The following is an 18560-nucleotide window of genomic DNA, read 5'->3' as shown; positions in this document are numbered from 1 at the left end:
GTGTAGGGAGAAAAGGTCCTGGCTCCTTGAATGCCGTTTCTGGAGACACTGCGATCAATGTGGGAGATATGTCAAGATGTGTGTTTGTTTTGAGGACGTCTCTCTGGAGAGTCTTAGCAAAGAGGTCACAGGGATAATCAGAGCAATTCTCAGAGACACTGAGAACAAGCTCCACAATTCCCTCCTGGCACTTTCCCTGTAGGAGATACCGCAAGACGTTTCTGTACATTGGGCACAGCGCTCTGCACGGTGTTATCAGAGACTTTCCCGGGACAGTGAAACCCTATGTCAGAGACACTGAGAAGAAGCCCCAATGTTCCCTCCAGGCACTTTCAGTGTGGGTGCCTTCTCCACGTGGTTCCTGGTTTCACTGCGGCTCTGAAGAGAATGTTAGCAAAGAGGTAACCGGGACAGTGAAAACAGTACTCAAAGACAGGGAGAGCAAGCTCTCTCTTGGCACTTTGGATGTGGGACATACAGCGAGATGTTTGCTGCTTTTGCGTTTGGCTGTTGGGAGATTTACAGCACAAAGATATCTAGTTGATTTGAAGCAGTTCCGAGAAAGTCTAAACATAATCCCCACTTCTCCCTCCTGGCACTTTCCATGTGGGAGATATAGCAGGATGTATATTGGTTTTGAGGACAACTCAATGGACAGTGTAGGGAGAAAAGGTCCTGGCTCCTTGAATGCCGTTTCTGGAGACACTGCGATCAATGTGGGAGATATGTCAAGATGTGTGTTTGTTTTGAGGACGTCTCTCTGGAGAGTCTTAGCAAAGAGGTCACAGGGATAATCAGAGCAATTCTCAGAGACACTGAGAACAAGCTCCACAATTCCCTCCTGGCACTTTCCCTGTAGGAGATACCGCAAGACGTTTCTGTACATTGGGCACAGCGCTCTGCACGGTGTTAGCAGAGACTTTCCCGGGACAGTGAAACCCTATGTCAGAGACACTGAGAAGAAGCCCCAATGTTCCCTCCAGGCACTTTCAGTGTGGGTGCCTTCTCCACGTGGTTCCTGGTTTCACTGCGGCTCTGAAGAGAACGTTAGCAAAGAGGTAACCGGGACAGTGAAAACAGTACTCAAAGACAGGGAGAGCAAGCTCTCTCTTGGCACTTTGGATGTGGGACATACAGCGAGATGTTTGCTGCTTTTGCGTTTGGCTGTTGGGAGATTTACAGCACAAAGATATCTAGTTGATTTGAAGCAGTTCCGAGAAAGTCTAAACATAATCCCCACTTTTCCCTCCTGGCACTTTCCATGTGGGAGATATAGCAGGATGTATATTGGTTTTGAGGACAACTCAATGGACAGTGTAGGGAGAAAAGGTCCTGGCTCCTTGAATGCCGTTTCTGGAGACACTGCGATCAATGTGGGAGATATGTCAAGATGTGTGTTTGTTTTGAGGACGTCTCTCTGGAGAGTCTTAGCAAAGAGGTCACAGGGATAATCAGAGCAATTCTCAGAGACACTGAGAACAAGCTCCACAATTCCCTCCTGGCACTTTCCCTGTAGGAGATACCGCAAGACGTTTCTGTACATTGGGCACAGCGCTCTGCACGGTGTTAGCAGAGACTTTCCCGGGACAGTGAAACCCTATGTCAGAGACACTGAGAAGAAGCCCCAATGTTCCCTCCAGGCACTTTCAGTGTGGGTGCCTTCTCCACGTGGTTCCTGGTTTCACTGCGGCTCTGAAGAGAACGTTAGCAAAGAGGTAACCGGGACAGTGAAAACAGTACTCAAAGACAGGGAGAGCAAGCTCTCTCTTGGCACTTTGGATGTGGGACATACAGCGAGATGTTTGCTGCTTTTGCGTTTGGCTGTTGGGAGATTTACAGCACAAAGATATCTAGTTGATTTGAAGCAGTTCCGAGAAAGTCTAAACATAATCCCCACTTCTCCCTCCTGGCACTTTCCATGTGGGAGATATAGCAGGATGTATATTGGTTTTGAGGACAACTCAATGGACAGTGTAGGGAGAAAAGGTCCTGGCTCCTTGAATGCCGTTTCTGGAGACACTGCGATCAATGTGGGAGATATGTCAAGATGTGTGTTTGTTTTGAGGACGTCTCTCTGGAGAGTCTTAGCAAAGAGGTCACAGGGATAATCAGAGCAATTCTCAGAGACACTGAGAACAAGCTCCACAATTCCCTCCTGGCACTTTCCCTGTAGGAGATACCGCAAGACGTTTCTGTACATTGGGCACAGCGCTCTGCACGGTGTTATCAGAGACTTTCCCGGGACAGTGAAACCCTATGTCAGAGACACTGAGAAGAAGCCCCAATGTTCCCTCCAGGCACTTTCAGTGTGGGTGCCTTCTCCACGTGGTTCCTGGTTTCACTGCGGCTCTGAAGAGAACGTTAGCAAAGAGGTAACCGGGACAGTGAAAACAGTACTCAAAGACAGGGAGAGCAAGCTCTCTCTTGGCACTTTGGATGTGGGACATACAGCGAGATGTTTGCTGCTTTTGCGTTTGGCTGTTGGGAGATTTACAGCACAAAGATATCTAGTTGATTTGAAGCAGTTCCGAGAAAGTCTAAACATAATCCCCACTTCTCCCTCCTGGCACTTTCCATGTGGGAGATATAGCAGGATGTATATTGGTTTTGAGGACAACTCAATGGACAGTGTAGGGAGAAAAGGTCCTGGCTCCTTGAATGCCGTTTCTGGAGACACTGCGATCAATGTGGGAGATATGTCAAGATGTGTGTTTGTTTTGAGGACGTCTCTCTGGAGAGTCTTAGCAAAGAGGTCACAGGGATAATCAGAGCAATTCTCAGAGACACTGAGAACAAGCTCCACAATTCCCTCCTGGCACTTTCCCTGTAGGAGATACCGCAAGACGTTTCTGTACATTGGGCACAGCGCTCTGCACGGTGTTAGCAGAGACTTTCCCGGGACAGTGAAACCCTATGTCAGAGACACTGAGAAGAAGCCCCAATGTTCCCTCCAGGCACTTTCAGTGTGGGTGCCTTCTCCACGTGGTTCCTGGTTTCACTGCGGCTCTGAAGAGAACGTTAGCAAAGAGGTAACCGGGACAGTGAAAACAGTACTCAAAGACAGGGAGAGCAAGCTCTCTCTTGGCACTTTGGATGTGGGACATACAGCGAGATGTTTGCTGCTTTTGCGTTTGGCTGTTGGGAGATTTACAGCACAAAGATATCTAGTTGATTTGAAGCAGTTCCGAGAAAGTCTAAACATAATCCCCACTTCTCCCTCCTGGCACTTTCCATGTGGGAGATATAGCAGGATGTATATTGGTTTTGAGGACAACTCAATGGACAGTGTAGGGAGAAAAGGTCCTGGCTCCTTGAATGCCGTTTCTGGAGACACTGCGATCAATGTGGGAGATATGTCAAGATGTGTGTTTGTTTTGAGGACGTCTCTCTGGAGAGTCTTAGCAAAGAGGTCACACAGATAATCAGAGCAATTCTCAGAGACACTGAGAACAAGCTCCACAATTCCCTCCTGGCACTTTCCCTGTAGGAGATACCGCAAGACGTTTCTGTACATTGGGCACAGCGCTCTGCACGGTGTTAGCAGAGACTTTCCCGGGACAGTGAAACCCTATGTCAGAGACACTGAGAAGAAGCCCCAATGTTCCCTCCAGGCACTTTCAGTGTGGGTGCCTTCTCCACGTGGTTCCTGGTTTCACTGCAGCTCTGAAGAGAACGTTAGCAAAGAGGTAACCGGGACAGTGAAAACAGTACTCAAAGACAGGGAGAGCAAGCTCTCTCTTGGCACTTTGGATGTGGGACATACAGCGAGATGTTTGCTGCTTTTGCGTTTGGCTGTTGGGAGATTTACAGCACAAAGATATCTAGTTGATTTGAAGCAGTTCCGAGAAAGTCTAAACATAATCCCCACTTCTCCCTCCTGGCACTTTCCATGTGGGAGATATAGCAGGATGTATATTGGTTTTGAGGACAACTCAATGGACAGTGTAGGGAGAAAAGGTCCTGGCTCCTTGAATGCCGTTTCTGGAGACACTGCGATCAATGTGGGAGATATGTCAAGATGTGTGTTTGTTTTGAGGACGTCTCTCTGGAGAGTCTTAGCAAAGAGGTCACAGGGATAATCAGAGCAATTCTCAGAGACACTGAGAACAAGCTCCACAATTCCCTCCTGGCACTTTCCCTGTAGGAGATACCGCAAGACGTTTCTGTACATTGGGCACAGCGCTCTGCACGGTGTTAGCAGAGACTTTCCCGGGACAGTGAAACCCTATGTCAGAGACACTGAGAAGAAGCCCCAATGTTCCCTCCAGGCACTTTCAGTGTGGGTGCCTTCTCCACGTGGTTCCTGGTTTCACTGCGGCTCTGAAGAGAACGTTAGCAAAGAGGTAACCGGGACAGTGAAAACAGTACTCAAAGACAGGGAGAGCAAGCTCTCTCTTGGCACTTTGGATGTGGGACATACAGCGAGATGTTTGCTGCTTTTGCGTTTGGCTGTTGGGAGATTTACAGCACAAAGATATCTAGTTGATTTGAAGCAGTTCCGAGAAAGTCTAAACATAATCCCCACTTCTCCCTCCTGGCACTTTCCATGTGGGAGATATAGCAGGATGTATATTGGTTTTGAGGACAACTCAATGGACAGTGTAGGGAGAAAAGGTCCTGGCTCCTTGAATGCCGTTTCTGGAGACACTGCGATCAATGTGGGAGATATGTCAAGATGTGTGTTTGTTTTGAGGACGTCTCTCTGGAGAGTCTTAGCAAAGAGGTCACACAGATAATCAGAGCAATTCTCAGAGACACTGAGAACAAGCTCCACAATTCCCTCCTGGCACTTTTCCTGTAGGAGATACCGCAAGACATTTCTGTACATTGGGCACAGCGCTCTGCACGGTGTTAGCAGAGACTTTCCCGGGACAGTGAAACCCTATGTCAGAGACACTGAGAAGAAGCCCCAATGTTCCCTCCAGGCACTTTCAGTGTGGGTGCCTTCTCCACGTGGTTCCTGGTTTCACTGCGGCTCTGAAGAGAATGTTAGCAAAGAGGTAACCGGGACAGTGAAAACAGTACTCAAAGACAGGGAGAGCAAGCTCTCTCTTGGCACTTTGGATGTGGGACATACAGCGAGATGTTTGCTGCTTTTGCGTTTGGCTGTTGGGAGATTTACAGCACAAAGATATCTAGTTGATTTGAAGCAGTTCCGAGAAAGTCTAAACATAATCCCCACTTCTCCCTCCTGGCACTTTCCATGTGGGAGATATAGCAGGATGTATATTGGTTTTGAGGACAACTCAATGGACAGTGTAGGGAGAAAAGGTCCTGGCTCCTTGAATGCCGTTTCTGGAGACACTGCGATCAATGTGGGAGATATGTCAAGATGTGTGTTTGTTTTGAGGACGTCTCTCTGGAGAGTCTTAGCAAAGAGGTCACAGGGATAATCAGAGCAATTCTCAGAGACACTGAGAACAAGCTCCACAATTCCCTCCTGGCACTTTCCCTGTAGGAGATACCGCAAGACGTTTCTGTACATTGGGCACAGCGCTCTGCACGGTGTTAGCAGAGACTTTCCCGGGACAGTGAAACCCTATGTCAGAGACACTGAGAAGAAGCCCCAATGTTCCCTCCAGGCACTTTCAGTGTGGGTGCCTTCTCCACGTGGTTCCTGGTTTCACTGCGGCTCTGAAGAGAACGTTAGCAAAGAGGTAACCGGGACAGTGAAAACAGTACTCAAAGACAGGGAGAGCAAGCTCTCTCTTGGCACTTTGGATGTGGGACATACAGCGAGATGTTTGCTGCTTTTGCGTTTGGCTGTTGGGAGATTTACAGCACAAAGATATCTAGTTGATTTGAAGCAGTTCCGAGAAAGTCTAAACATAATCCCCACTTCTCCCTCCTGGCACTTTCCATGTGGGAGATATAGCAGGATGTATATTGGTTTTGAGGACAACTCAATGGACAGTGTAGGGAGAAAAGGTCCTGGCTCCTTGAATGCCGTTTCTGGAGACACTGCGATCAATGTGGGAGATATGTCAAGATGTGTGTTTGTTTTGAGGACGTCTCTCTGGAGAGTCTTAGCAAAGAGGTCACAGGGATAATCAGAGCAATTCTCAGAGACACTGAGAACAAGCTCCACAATTCCCTCCTGGCACTTTCCCTGTAGGAGATACCGCAAGACGTTTCTGTACATTGGGCACAGCGCTCTGCACGGTGTTAGCAGAGACTTTCCCGGGACAGTGAAACCCTATGTCAGAGACACTGAGAAGAAGCCCCAATGTTCCCTCCAGGCACTTTCAGTGTGGGTGCCTTCTCCACGTGGTTCCTGGTTTCACTGCGGCTCTGAAGAGAACGTTAGCAAAGAGGTAACCGGGACAGTGAAAACAGTACTCAAAGACAGGGAGAGCAAGCTCTCTCTTGGCACTTTGGATGTGGGACATACAGCGAGATGTTTGCTGCTTTTGCGTTTGGCTGTTGGGAGATTTACAGCACAAAGATATCTAGTTGATTTGAAGCAGTTCCGAGAAAGTCTAAACATAATCCCCACTTCTCCCTCCTGGCACTTTCCATGTGGGAGATATAGCAGGATGTATATTGGTTTTGAGGACAACTCAATGGACAGTGTAGGGAGAAAAGGTCCTGGCTCCTTGAATGCCGTTTCTGGAGACACTGCGATCAATGTGGGAGATATGTCAAGATGTGTGTTTGTTTTGAGGACGTCTCTCTGGAGAGTCTTAGCAAAGAGGTCACAGGGATAATCAGAGCAATTCTCAGAGACACTGAGAACAAGCTCCACAATTCCCTCCTGGCACTTTCCCTGTAGGAGATACCGCAAGACGTTTCTGTACATTGGGCACAGCGCTCTGCACGGTGTTAGCAGAGACTTTCCCGGGACAGTGAAACCCTATGTCAGAGACACTGAGAAGAAGCCCCAATGTTCCCTCCAGGCACTTTCAGTGTGGGTGCCTTCTCCACGTGGTTCCTGGTTTCACTGCGGCTCTGAAGAGAACGTTAGCAAAGAGGTAACCGGGACAGTGAAAACAGTACTCAAAGACAGGGAGAGCAAGCTCTCTCTTGGCACTTTGGATGTGGGACATACAGCGAGATGTTTGCTGCTTTTGCGTTTGGCTGTTGGGAGATTTACAGCACAAAGATATCTAGTTGATTTGAAGCAGTTCCGAGAAAGTCTAAACATAATCCCCACTTCTCCCTCCTGGCACTTTCCATGTGGGAGATATAGCAGGATGTATATTGGTTTTGAGGACAACTCAATGGACAGTGTAGGGAGAAAAGGTCCTGGCTCCTTGAATGCCGTTTCTGGAGACACTGCGATCAATGTGGGAGATATGTCAAGATGTGTGTTTGTTTTGAGGACGGCTCTCTGGAGAGTCTTAGCAAAGAGGTCACACAGATAATCAGAGCAATTCTCAGAGACACTGAGAACAAGCTCCACAATTCCCTCCTGGCACTTTCCCTGTAGGAGATACCGCAAGACGTTTCTGTACATTGGGCACAGCGCTCTGCACGGTGTTAGCAGAGACTTTCCCGGGACAGTGAAACCCTATGTCAGAGACACTGAGAAGAAGCCCCAATGTTCCCTCCAGGCACTTTCAGTGTGGGTGCCTTCTCCACGTGGTTCCTGGTTTCACTGCAGCTCTGAAGAGAACGTTAGCAAAGAGGTAACCGGGACAGTGAAAACAGTACTCAAAGACAGGGAGAGCAAGCTCTCTCTTGGCACTTTGGATGTGGGACATACAGCGAGATGTTTGCTGCTTTTGCGTTTGGCTGTTGGGAGATTTACAGCACAAAGATATCTAGTTGATTTGAAGCAGTTCCGAGAAAGTCTAAACATAATCCCCACTTCTCCCTCCTGGCACTTTCCATGTGGGAGATATAGCAGGATGTATATTGGTTTTGAGGACAACTCAATGGACAGTGTAGGGAGAAAAGGTCCTGGCTCCTTGAATGCCGTTTCTGGAGACACTGCGATCAATGTGGGAGATATGTCAAGATGTGTGTTTGTTTTGAGGACGGCTCTCTGGAGAGTCTTAGCAAAGAGGTCACAGGGATAATCAGAGCAATTCTCAGAGACACTGAGAACAAGCTCCACAATTCCCTCCTGGCACTTTCCCTGTAGGAGATACCGCAAGACGTTTCTGTACATTGGGCACAGCGCTCTGCACGGTGTTAGCAGAGACTTTCCCGGGACAGTGAAACCCTATGTCAGAGACACTGAGAAGAAGCCCCAATGTTCCCTCCAGGCACTTTCAGTGTGGGTGCCTTCTCCACGTGGTTCCTGGTTTCACTGCGGCTCTGAAGAGAACGTTAGCAAAGAGGTAACCGGGACAGTGAAAACAGTACTCAAAGACAGGGAGAGCAAGCTCTCTCTTGGCACTTTGGATGTGGGACATACAGCGAGATGTTTGCTGCTTTTGCGTTTGGCTGTTGGGAGATTTACAGCACAAAGATATCTAGTTGATTTGAAGCAGTTCCGAGAAAGTCTAAACATAATCCCCACTTCTCCCTCCTGGCACTTTCCATGTGGGAGATATAGCAGGATGTATATTGGTTTTGAGGACAACTCAATGGACAGTGTAGGGAGAAAAGGTCCTGGCTCCTTGAATGCCGTTTCTGGAGACACTGCGATCAATGTGGGAGATATGTCAAGATGTGTGTTTGTTTTGAGGACGTCTCTCTGGAGAGTCTTAGCAAAGAGGTCACACAGATAATCAGAGCAATTCTCAGAGACACTGAGAACAAGCTCCACAATTCCCTCCTGGCACTTTCCCTGTAGGAGATACCGCAAGACGTTTCTGTACATTGGGCACAGCGCTCTGCACGGTGTTAGCAGAGACTTTCCCGGGACAGTGAAACCCTATGTCAGAGACACTGAGAAGAAGCCCCAATGTTCCCTCCAGGCACTTTCAGTGTGGGTGCCTTCTCCACGTGGTTCCTGGTTTCACTGCGGCTCTGAAGAGAACGTTAGCAAAGAGGTAACCGGGACAGTGAAAACAGTACTCAAAGACAGGGAGAGCAAGCTCTCTCTTGGCACTTTGGATGTGGGACATACAGCGAGATGTTTGCTGCTTTTGCGTTTGGCTGTTGGGAGATTTACAGCACAAAGATATCTAGTTGATTTGAAGCAGTTCCGAGAAAGTCTAAACATAATCCCCACTTCTCCCTCCTGGCACTTTCCATGTGGGAGATATAGCAGGATGTATATTGGTTTTGAGGACAACTCAATGGACAGTGTAGGGAGAAAAGGTCCTGGCTCCTTGAATGCCGTTTCTGGAGACACTGCGATCAATGTGGGAGATATGTCAAGATGTGTGTTTGTTTTGAGGACGTCTCTCTGGAGAGTCTTAGCAAAGAGGTCACACAGATAATCAGAGCAATTCTCAGAGACACTGAGAACAAGCTCCACAATTCCCTCCTGGCACTTTCCCTGTAGGAGATACCGCAAGACGTTTCTGTACATTGGGCACAGCGCTCTGCACGGTGTTAGCAGAGACTTTCCCGGGACAGTGAAACCCTATGTCAGAGACACTGAGAAGAAGCCCCAATGTTCCCTCCAGGCACTTTCAGTGTGGGTGCCTTCTCCACGTGGTTCCTGGTTTCACTGCAGCTCTGAAGAGAACGTTAGCAAAGAGGTAACCGGGACAGTGAAAACAGTACTCAAAGACAGGGAGAGCAAGCTCTCTCTTGGCACTTTGGATGTGGGACATACAGCGAGATGTTTGCTGCTTTTGCGTTTGGCTGTTGGGAGATTTACAGCACAAAGATATCTAGTTGATTTGAAGCAGTTCCGAGAAAGTCTAAACATAATCCCCACTTTTCCCTCCTGGCACTTTCCATGTGGGAGATATAGCAGGATGTATATTGGTTTTGAGGACAACTCAATGGACAGTGTAGGGAGAAAAGGTCCTGGCTCCTTGAATGCCGTTTCTGGAGACACTGCGATCAATGTGGGAGATATGTCAAGATGTGTGTTTGTTTTGAGGACGGCTCTCTGGAGAGTCTTAGCAAAGAGGTCACACAGATAATCAGAGCAATTCTCAGAGACACTGAGAACAAGCTCCACAATTCCCTCCTGGCACTTTTCCTGTAGGAGATACCGCAAGACATTTCTGTACATTGGGCACAGCGCTCTGCACGGTGTTAGCAGAGACTTTCCCGGGACAGTGAAACCCTATGTCAGAGACACTGAGAAGAAGCCCCAATGTTCCCTCCAGGCACTTTCAGTGTGGGTGCCTTCTCCACGTGGTTCCTGGTTTCACTGCGGCTCTGAAGAGAACGTTAGCAAAGAGGTAACCGGGACAGTGAAAACAGTACTCAAAGACAGGGAGAGCAAGCTCTCTCTTGGCACTTTGGATGTGGGACATACAGCGAGATGTTTGCTGCTTTTGCGTTTGGCTGTTGGGAGATTTACAGCACAAAGATATCTAGTTGATTTGAAGCAGTTCCGAGAAAGTCTAAACATAATCCCCACTTCTCCCTCCTGGCACTTTCCATGTGGGAGATATAGCAGGATGTATATTGGTTTTGAGGACAACTCAATGGACAGTGTAGGGAGAAAAGGTCCTGGCTCCTTGAATGCCGTTTCTGGAGACACTGCGATCAATGTGGGAGATATGTCAAGATGTGTGTTTGTTTTGAGGACGTCTCTCTGGAGAGTCTTAGCAAAGAGGTCACAGGGATAATCAGAGCAATTCTCAGAGACACTGAGAACAAGCTCCACAATTCCCTCCTGGCACTTTCCCTGTAGGAGATACCGCAAGACGTTTCTGTACATTGGGCACAGCGCTCTGCACGGTGTTAGCAGAGACTTTCCCGGGACAGTGAAACCCTATGTCAGAGACACTGAGAAGAAGCCCCAATGTTCCCTCCAGGCACTTTCAGTGTGGGTGCCTTCTCCACGTGGTTCCTGGTTTCACTGCGGCTCTGAAGAGAACGTTAGCAAAGAGGTAACCGGGACAGTGAAAACAGTACTCAAAGACAGGGAGAGCAAGCTCTCTCTTGGCACTTTGGATGTGGGACATACAGCGAGATGTTTGCTGCTTTTGCGTTTGGCTGTTGGGAGATTTACAGCACAAAGATATCTAGTTGATTTGAAGCAGTTCCGAGAAAGTCTAAACATAATCCCCACTTCTCCCTCCTGGCACTTTCCATGTGGGAGATATAGCAGGATGTATATTGGTTTTGAGGACAACTCAATGGACAGTGTAGGGAGAAAAGGTCCTGGCTCCTTGAATGCCGTTTCTGGAGACACTGCGATCAATGTGGGAGATATGTCAAGATGTGTGTTTGTTTTGAGGACGTCTCTCTGGAGAGTCTTAGCAAAGAGGTCACACAGATAATCAGAGCAATTCTCAGAGACACTGAGAACAAGCTCCACAATTCCCTCCTGGCACTTTCCCTGTAGGAGATACCGCAAGACGTTTCTGTACATTGGGCACAGCGCTCTGCACGGTGTTAGCAGAGACTTTCCCGGGACAGTGAAACCCTATGTCAGAGACACTGAGAAGAAGCCCCAATGTTCCCTCCAGGCACTTTCAGTGTGGGTGCCTTCTCCACGTGGTTCCTGGTTTCACTGCGGCTCTGAAGAGAACGTTAGCAAAGAGGTAACCGGGACAGTGAAAACAGTACTCAAAGACAGGGAGAGCAAGCTCTCTCTTGGCACTTTGGATGTGGGACATACAGCGAGATGTTTGCTGCTTTTGCGTTTGGCTGTTGGGAGATTTACAGCACAAAGATATCTAGTTGATTTGAAGCAGTTCCGAGAAAGTCTAAACATAATCCCCACTTCTCCCTCCTGGCACTTTCCATGTGGGAGATATAGCAGGATGTATATTGGTTTTGAGGACAACTCAATGGACAGTGTAGGGAGAAAAGGTCCTGGCTCCTTGAATGCCGTTTCTGGAGACACTGCGATCAATGTGGGAGATATGTCAAGATGTGTGTTTGTTTTGAGGACGTCTCTCTGGAGAGTCTTAGCAAAGAGGTCACAGGGATAATCAGAGCAATTCTCAGAGACACTGAGAACAAGCTCCACAATTCCCTCCTGGCACTTTCCCTGTAGGAGATACCGCAAGACGTTTCTGTACATTGGGCACAGCGCTCTGCACGGTGTTAGCAGAGACTTTCCCGGGACAGTGAAACCCTATGTCAGAGACACTGAGAAGAAGCCCCAATGTTCCCTCCAGGCACTTTCAGTGTGGGTGCCTTCTCCACGTGGTTCCTGGTTTCACTGCGGCTCTGAAGAGAACGTTAGCAAAGAGGTAACCGGGACAGTGAAAACAGTACTCAAAGACAGGGAGAGCAAGCTCTCTCTTGGCACTTTGGATGTGGGACATACAGCGAGATGTTTGCTGCTTTTGCGTTTGGCTTTTGGGAGATTTACAGCACAAAGATATCTAGTTGATTTGAAGCAGTTCCGAGAAAGTCTAAACATAATCCCCACTTCTCCCTCCTGGCACTTTCCATGTGGGAGATATAGCAGGATGTATATTGGTTTTGAGGACAACTCAATGGACAGTGTAGGGAGAAAAGGTCCTGGCTCCTTGAATGCCGTTTCTGGAGACACTGCGATCAATGTGGGAGATATGTCAAGATGTGTGTTTGTTTTGAGGACGTCTCTCTGGAGAGTCTTAGCAAAGAGGTCACAGGGATAATCAGAGCAATTCTCAGAGACACTGAGAACAAGCTCCACAATTCCCTCCTGGCACTTTCCCTGTAGGAGATACCGCAAGACGTTTCTGTACATTGGGCACAGCGCTCTGCACGGTGTTAGCAGAGACTTTCCCGGGACAGTGAAACCCTATGTCAGAGACACTGAGAAGAAGCCCCAATGTTCCCTCCAGGCACTTTCAGTGTGGGTGCCTTCTCCACGTGGTTCCTGGTTTCACTGCGGCTCTGAAGAGAACGTTAGCAAAGAGGTAACCGGGACAGTGAAAACAGTACTCAAAGACAGGGAGAGCAAGCTCTCTCTTGGCACTTTGGATGTGGGACATACAGCGAGATGTTTGCTGCTTTTGCGTTTGGCTGTTGGGAGATTTACAGCACAAAGATATCTAGTTGATTTGAAGCAGTTCCGAGAAAGTCTAAACATAATCCCCACTTCTCCCTCCTGGCACTTTCCATGTGGGAGATATAGCAGGATGTATATTGGTTTTGAGGACAACTCAATGGACAGTGTAGGGAGAAAAGGTCCTGGCTCCTTGAATGCCGTTTCTGGAGACACTGCGATCAATGTGGGAGATATGTCAAGATGTGTGTTTGTTTTGAGGACGTCTCTCTGGAGAGTCTTAGCAAAGAGGTCACACAGATAATCAGAGCAATTCTCAGAGACACTGAGAACAAGCTCCACAATTCCCTCCTGGCACTTTTCCTGTAGGAGATACCGCAAGACATTTCTGTACATTGGGCACAGCGCTCTGCACGGTGTTAGCAGAGACTTTCCTGGGACAGTGAAACCCTATGTCAGAGACACTGAGAAGAAGCCCCAATGTTCCCTCCAGGCACTTTCAGTGTGGGTGCCTTCTCCACGTGGTTCCTGGTTTCACTGCGGCTCTGAAGAGAATGTTAGCAAAGAGGTAACCGGGACAGTGAAAACAGTACTCAAAGACAGGGAGAGCAAGCTCTCTCTTGGCACTTTGGATGTGGGACATACAGCGAGATGTTTGCTGCTTTTGCGTTTGGCTGTTGGGAGATTTACAGCACAAAGATATCTAGTTGATTTGAAGCAGTTCCGAGAAAGTCTAAACATAATCCCCACTTCTCCCTCCTGGCACTTTCCATGTGGGAGATATAGCAGGATGTATATTGGTTTTGAGGACAACTCAATGGACAGTGTAGGGAGAAAAGGTCCTGGCTCCTTGAATGCCGTTTCTGGAGACACTGCGATCAATGTGGGAGATATGTCAAGATGTGTGTTTGTTTTGAGGACGTCTCTCTGGAGAGTCTTAGCAAAGAGGTCACAGGGATAATCAGAGCAATTCTCAGAGACACTGAGAACAAGCTCCACAATTCCCTCCTGGCACTTTCCCTGTAGGAGATACCGCAAGACGTTTCTGTACATTGGGCACAGCGCTCTGCACGGTGTTAGCAGAGACTTTCCCGGGACAGTGAAACCCTATGTCAGAGACACTGAGAAGAAGCCCCAATGTTCCCTCCAGGCACTTTCAGTGTGGGTGCCTTCTCCACGTGGTTCCTGGTTTCACTGCGGCTCTGAAGAGAACGTTAGCAAAGAGGTAACCGGGACAGTGAAAACAGTACTCAAAGACAGGGAGAGCAAGCTCTCTCTTGGCACTTTGGATGTGGGACATACAGCGAGATGTTTGCTGCTTTTGCGTTTGGCTGTTGGGAGATTTACAGCACAAAGATATCTAGTTGATTTGAAGCAGTTCCGAGAAAGTCTAAACATAATCCCCACTTCTCCCTCCTGGCACTTTCCATGTGGGAGATATAGCAGGATGTATATTGGTTTTGAGGACAACTCAATGGACAGTGTAGGGAGAAAAGGTCCTGGCTCCTTGAATGCCGTTTCTGGAGACACTGCGATCAATGTGGGAGATATGTCAAGATGTGTGTTTGTTTTGAGGACGTCTCTCTGGAGAGTCTTAGCAAAGAGGTCACAGGGATAATCAGAGCAATTCTCAGAGACACTGAGAACAAGCTCCACAATTCCCTCCTGGCACTTTCCCTGTAGGAGATACCGCAAGACGTTTCTGTACATTGGGCACAGCGCTCTGCACGGTGTTAGCAGAGACTTTCCCGGGACAGTGAAACCCTATGTCAGAGACACTGAGAAGAAGCCCCAATGTTCCCTCCAGGCACTTTCAGTGTGGGTGCCTTCTCCACGTGGTTCCTGGTTTCACTGCGGCTCTGAAGAGAACGTTAGCAAAGAGGTAACCGGGACAGTGAAAACAGTACTCAAAGACAGGGAGAGCAAGCTCTCTCTTGGCACTTTGGATGTGGGACATACAGCGAGATGTTTGCTGCTTTTGCGTTTGGCTGTTGGGAGATTTACAGCACAAAGATATCTAGTTGATTTGAAGCAGTTCCGAGAAAGTCTAAACATAATCCCCACTTCTCCCTCCTGGCACTTTCCATGTGGGAGATATAGCAGGATGTATATTGGTTTTGAGGACAACTCAATGGACAGTGTAGGGAGAAAAGGTCCTGGCTCCTTGAATGCCGTTTCTGGAGACACTGCGATCAATGTGGGAGATATGTCAAGATGTGTGTTTGTTTTGAGGACGTCTCTCTGGAGAGTCTTAGCAAAGAGGTCACACAGATAATCAGAGCAATTCTCAGAGACACTGAGAACAAGCTCCACAATTCCCTCCTGGCACTTTCCCTGTAGGAGATACCGCAAGACGTTTCTGTACATTGGGCACAGCGCTCTGCACGGTGTTAGCAGAGACTTTCCCGGGACAGTGAAACCCTATGTCAGAGACACTGAGAAGAAGCCCCAATGTTCCCTCCAGGCACTTTCAGTGTGGGTGCCTTCTCCACGTGGTTCCTGGTTTCACTGCGGCTCTGAAGAGAACGTTAGCAAAGAGGTAACCGGGACAGTGAAAACAGTACTCAAAGACAGGGAGAGCAAGCTCTCTCTTGGCACTTTGGATGTGGGACATACAGCGAGATGTTTGCTGCTTTTGCGTTTGGCTGTTGGGAGATTTACAGCACAAAGATATCTAGTTGATTTGAAGCAGTTCCGAGAAAGTCTAAACATAATCCCCACTTCTCCCTCCTGGCACTTTCCATGTGGGAGATATAGCAGGATGTATATTGGTTTTGAGGACAACTCAATGGACAGTGTAGGGAGAAAAGGTCCTGGCTCCTTGAATGCCGTTTCTGGAGACACTGCAATCAATGTGGGAGATATGTCAAGATGTGTGTTTGTTTTGAGGACGTCTCTCTGGAGAGTCTTAGCAAAGAGGTCACACAGATAATCAGAGCAATTCTCAGAGACACTGAGAACAAGCTCCACAATTCCCTCCTGGCACTTTCCCTGTAGGAGATACCGCAAGACGTTTCTGTACATTGGGCACAGCGCTCTGCACGGTGTTAGCAGAGACTTTCCCGGGACAGTGAAACCCTATGTCAGAGACACTGAGAAGAAGCCCCAATGTTCCCTCCAGGCACTTTCAGTGTGGGTGCCTTCTCCACGTGGTTCCTGGTTTCACTGCAGCTCTGAAGAGAACGTTAGCAAAGAGGTAACCGGGACAGTGAAAACAGTACTCAAAGACAGGGAGAGCAAGCTCTCTCTTGGCACTTTGGATGTGGGACATACAGCGAGATGTTTGCTGCTTTTGCGTTTGGCTGTTGGGAGATTTACAGCACAAAGATATCTAGTTGATTTGAAGCAGTTCCGAGAAAGTCTAAACATAATCCCCACTTCTCCCTCCTGGCACTTTCCATGTGGGAGATATAGCAGGATGTATATTGGTTTTGAGGACAACTCAATGGACAGTGTAGGGAGAAAAGGTCCTGGCTCCTTGAATGCCGTTTCTGGAGACACTGCGATCAATGTGGGAGATATGTCAAGATGTGTGTTTGTTTTGAGGACGTCTCTCTGGAGAGTCTTAGCAAAGAGGTCACACAGATAATCAGAGCAATTCTCAGAGACACTGAGAACAAGCTCCACAATTCCCTCCTGGCACTTTCCCTGTAGGAGATACCGCAAGACGTTTCTGTACATTGGGCACAGCGCTCTGCACGGTGTTAGCAGAGACTTTCCCGGGACAGTGAAACCCTATGTCAGAGACACTGAGAAGAAGCCCCAATGTTCCCTCCAGGCACTTTCAGTGTGGGTGCCTTCTCCACGTGGTTCCTGGTTTCACTGCGGCTCTGAAGAGAACGTTAGCAAAGAGGTAACCGGGACAGTGAAAACAGTACTCAAAGACAGGGAGAGCAAGCTCTCTCTTGGCACTTTGGATGTGGGACATACAGCGAGATGTTTGCTGCTTTTGCGTTTGGCTGTTGGGAGATTTACAGCACAAAGATATCTAGTTGATTTGAAGCAGTTCCGAGAAAGTCTAAACATAATCCCCACTTCTCCCTCCTGGCACTTTCCATGTGGGAGATATAGCAGGATGTATATTGGTTTTGAGGACAACTCAATGGACAGTGTAGGGAGAAAAGGTCCTGGCTCCTTGAATGCCGTTTCTGGAGACACTGCGATCAATGTGGGAGATATGTCAAGATGTGTGTTTGTTTTGAGGACGTCTCTCTGGAGAGTCTTAGCAAAGAGGTCACACAGATAATCAGAGCAATTCTCAGAGACACTGAGAACAAGCTCCACAATTCCCTCCTGGCACTTTCCCTGTAGGAGATACCGCAAGACGTTTCTGTACATTGGGCACAGCGCTCTGCACGGTGTTAGCAGAGACTTTCCCGGGACAGTGAAACCCTATGTCAGAGACACTGAGAAGAAGCCCCAATGTTCCCTCCAGGCACTTTCAGTGTGGGTGCCTTCTCCACGTGGTTCCTGGTTTCACTGCAGCTCTGAAGAGAACGTTAGCAAAGAGGTAACCGGGACAGTGAAAACAGTACTCAAAGACAGGGAGAGCAAGCTCTCTCTTGGCACTTTGGATGTGGGACATACAGCGAGATGTTTGCTGCTTTTGCGTTTGGCTGTTGGGAGATTTACAGCACAAAGATATCTAGTTGATTTGAAGCAGTTCCGAGAAAGTCTAAACATAATCCCCACTTTTCCCTCCTGGCACTTTCCATGTGGGAGATATAGCAGGATGTATATTGGTTTTGAGGACAACTCAATGGACAGTGTAGGGAGAAAAGGTCCTGGCTCCTTGAATGCCGTTTCTGGAGACACTGCGATCAATGTGGGAGATATGTCAAGATGTGTGTTTGTTTTGAGGACGTCTCTCTGGAGAGTCTTAGCAAAGAGGTCACACAGATAATCAGAGCAATTCTCAGAGACACTGAGAACAAGCTCCACAATTCCCTCCTGGCACTTTTCCTGTAGGAGATACCGCAAGACATTTCTGTACATTGGGCACAGCGCTCTGCACGGTGTTAGCAGAGACTTTCCCGGGACAGTGAAACCCTATGTCAGAGACACTGAGAAGAAGCCCCAATGTTCCCTCCAGGCACTTTCAGTGTGGGTGCCTTCTCCACGTGGTTCCTGGTTTCACTGCGGCTCTGAAGAGAATGTTAGCAAAGAGGTAACCGGGACAGTGAAAACAGTACTCAAAGACAGGGAGAGCAAGCTCTCTCTTGGCACTTTGGATGTGGGACATACAGCGAGATGTTTGCTGCTTTTGCGTTTGGCTTTTGGGAGATTTACAGCACAAAGATATCTAGTTGATTTGAAGCAGTTCCGAGAAAGTCTAAACATAATCCCCACTTCTCCCTCCTGGCACTTTCCATGTGGGAGATATAGCAGGATGTATATTGGTTTTGAGGACAACTCAATGGACAGTGTAGGGAGAAAAGGTCCTGGCTCCTTGAATGCCGTTTCTGGAGACACTGCGATCAATGTGGGAGATATGTCAAGATGTGTGTTTGTTTTGAGGACGTCTCTCTGGAGAGTCTTAGCAAAGAGGTCACAGGGATAATCAGAGCAATTCTCAGAGACACTGAGA

Source organism: Larus michahellis, unplaced genomic scaffold (genome assembly GCF_964199755.1).
Source record: "Larus michahellis unplaced genomic scaffold, bLarMic1.1 SCAFFOLD_51, whole genome shotgun sequence".
Lineage (NCBI taxonomy): Eukaryota > Metazoa > Chordata > Aves > Charadriiformes > Laridae > Larus > Larus michahellis.
Note: the sequence above shows the minus strand (reverse complement) of the source record.